This window comes from Anoplophora glabripennis, unplaced genomic scaffold, assembly GCF_000390285.2.
Source record: "Anoplophora glabripennis isolate ALB-LARVAE unplaced genomic scaffold, Agla_2.0 scaffold1177, whole genome shotgun sequence".
Lineage (NCBI taxonomy): Eukaryota > Metazoa > Arthropoda > Insecta > Coleoptera > Cerambycidae > Anoplophora > Anoplophora glabripennis.
In genome coordinates, this window is record NW_019417326.1 from 33362 (window position 1) to 36986 (window position 3625).

The window sequence follows — 3625 nt, forward strand, 5'->3', positions numbered from 1 at the left end:
AAATATTATTAGAAACCTTAGGTGGCAAGAAAACAGTCCCGATCTCAGTCCTTTAGACATATTTTTGTAAGGACACTTCAACAAAGTATATTATTAAAGACCTCAAAATTTACAAGTATTGAAAGAAAAAATACAGGACGAAATGTTTGATAATTCTGAATTTGTTCTCAAAGCAATAAATAGTAAATTAAGGTGGCCATATCTCTGGCCGAGAAATGGTGAAATTTCTGGCACTTTTAGGTAATGAAATCTTGAAAAGTAAAACGTGTAGAACAAAAGTAAGCACAAAAATAAAATCCTTGGTGTTTTGTTTATTCATTGTTACCATTTAAATTTACCCAAATAAAATAATAACTAAAAAAAGCGTTTGTAAAACATGCGTTTTCTGTTATCCTAACCCCACATTTTAAGAATTATTTTCACGTACTTATAAATAAAAGTAAACAATTTTATATGTAGGACTAAGCAAGTAAATGTTATAAGAATATTTACATGTGGAGTTATGTCTAAAAACGTTAGTATTTTCGGAGATTTCAGTACCTAAAACCTTGATGGTTTGATCGTTTTTTGCACCTGTTTATTCGTTTTACTGCGGCGTCTTTGAAAATAGTCAGGTGGCATGACATAACAATCCTATTATTTGATAAGCTTTATATTATTCAGTTATTAAATGTTTGAAATTATTTGTCTTTGCGGAAAACACTATTTAAAGAATATGGACATATTTTCAGCTGTATCATCACAATTACTTGCATGTTGAACATTTGTAAAAATTGTAGGTATTTTAATGTTCGTTTTTAGGTATTCTCCTTATGTTGTTGTAAAGGTTAGTTATAAAAATCGTTGTTTGTTATTTCAATAAGGATGAATTTTAATTTTTTTACTTTAAACATATGTTTTATGCCAGCAAATTTAGATGTTAAAAGAATAAAGGAAAAGTCGTACATTTGTATTTAAAGTATTTTAAAGTTTTTTCTATCTTTGCAAATACAAAAAAACTAATATTAAATAAATTTATCATCGTCATCAAATATTTAAAAAATTATATTATAAGCTGTTTAAACTATCATTACGAATTTTGTTTATTTGGAAATATATTTTCTGCAGTATTTCAATACCATAAAATAAAAATAGTAGCTAATTAACAAAATTATGATTATGAAATAAGTTAACTGTGACACCGCTGCAGAATATCACATGAAACTACATAGATATTCCTTGAATCTGTAAAAACATTTTTATCAATACCTACATCATACATGCAGTAAGTAAATACAGTAACGCAAAAAACAAATATTGATAAAAAAGTGTACAAAATAAATCCGTAAGTACACCTGGCAACACTACCAAAGTATTGCTTATATTGCATTTGATTCTTTCTAAAATTCTGCTGGTGGTGTACTCTATCGGCAATTCGGAAATTTAAAACTGCTGGCCTATTCCAGTAGCGGTCTGTGGCGATAGCTATTTTGTCTGTGGTAAAATGGTCCAAATGTCCAATATTGAGTGAAAATGTACTCAATAATTTCACTCCCAACTTTATTGCTTTCATTCACATCGACGTTTTTACAGTGTAAACAGTTATTAAACATTTTTCATCAACTACGGAAAAGATATGGCACGTAATTCGATTTTGTTCCAAATTTCTAAATTGTATATCATTTTTAACAAATATAAGTACACCACCATGAATGTGATACTGTCTACTAAAAAAACTAGCCATTCTATAATTAGGTAGAACTATAGTGTTATAGGCCTCATACACGATCAAACAATTTGCGCAAACTTTTGTTGTACAACATAATGGTGTACAACTTGGTGATTATATACACGATACCACAGTTTGTGCAAATTTATTGAAAATGGGCAGTTTTTTATATTTTTAGGCAGTTTGTTCGCGCTTGACTGGTATCATTAATTTTGTCCTTAAATTAATTTTGTTCTTAAAAATGTCTACAGAAGCCTGCACTTTTTAAATTTCAATTTTTATAAAGTTCACTTTTAACTTTCCATAGTTCGGATAAATCGCGATACATCTGTATAAATTTTCGCCAAAATTCTTTATTTCCAACCGTAGATAAAGCCATTTTATTTATTTTTTAAAACCGCTCGAACAACTCTAGTTGTATGACACTATTCGTTTGTTACGTTGTACAACACCTTCAAACATCCACATACACGTTCAAACCTGTTTGAGTAAGTTACGCGTTGCACAAATAATTTTCAGCTCGAATTTACTCAAACTGTTGCATAACAGCTCCAATAAAGACATACATGATCAAAATGTTTGCACAGTGCCCTCTGTTGTGCAAATTGTTTGATCGTGTATGGGGCTATTACATCAAGATTCAGAGACTGATAATATGTGGATTAATTTCATTTTGTTTACCTTATTAACAATTGACTGACACTTTAACCATATAATTTTAAAATAATCAAAGTGTCTCAGTTTACCTACTATTGCTGTCAAAAGGGCCGCTCGGCATGAGGCGAATTTTCGGTGCGAAATTCAAACTTCTTCATTAGTATCCCTCAGGCCAGTATGATGGAGAATACAGAATGCTACGAAATTCCACATCCGCTTCTACCCTACAGAATAAATTTTTGCTCAACGAATTTAATTTGGTAATTAGAAAATCATGACCAGGTGATACCTAATTTTACTAGATCGCCTTGATAAGTTCTGGTGTGGAAGTAAGTAACTGATGCTACATGTGACTATTAAAACAGAAAAGTAATCCAGACAGAAAACTGCATTCTTGTATATTCCAACTTTATAATCTTTCCGAGATCAAAGTTCTAATTCTGATATTAAAAAATCGGAGTTCAAAGTTTAAAGTAATAATAATAAAATGTCAAAGTCGGGATTCCGTGTTGAAATTCGAAATTTCGAGATTGAAGTCGAAATTCCAAGTTCAGAATTCCGAGTTGAAATTCGAAATTTGGAGTTTGAAGTGAAAATTACGATTTCAAAGACGGATCAGAGGGTTCAAAGTCGAAATTCCGAGTTCAGAATTCCGAGATAAAAGTCGAAATGCCGAGTTCGAAATCAAAATTCCGAAATCAAAATCGCAATTGCGAGTAGAAAGTCGGAATCCGAGTTGAATGTTGAAATTCTGAGTTGAAAGTTGGAATTCTAAGTTTCAAGTAAACATTTTTTTTTAAACCATTTTTAAATAAATTAATGTAGTTTTTCTATTATCGACTACATTTTAAAAATTACCAGGCCCCTTATTTTCTTGTACGTTTTAACTGTTGAGCCAGGTTTGTCTTAAATAAATGTAAAGTTTTTCACAATTAATGATCTAATAACGCAGTGGCGACGCGTGAACATTGATTGAATGTGTTCTGCTTAGGGTTGTTACATTTGTTGTATTGAATTCCGGGATATTAAGTGCCCGCAGAGTCTCTAAATGGCGCCGCAGGAAAAAAATTTTTTAATTTTTAAGGTTACGCGTTTTCCTGGCACTTCTGAATTTCAAGCAACAATCCATTTATACAAAAATACAGATTTTCACAAGAACGATTTTTGAAATTGATACCTTTTTGAAATATCTATTCACGAATTACCTACTGACAGTATAAATAAATTGGAATAAACAATATATTTTATTAAATTATTGAA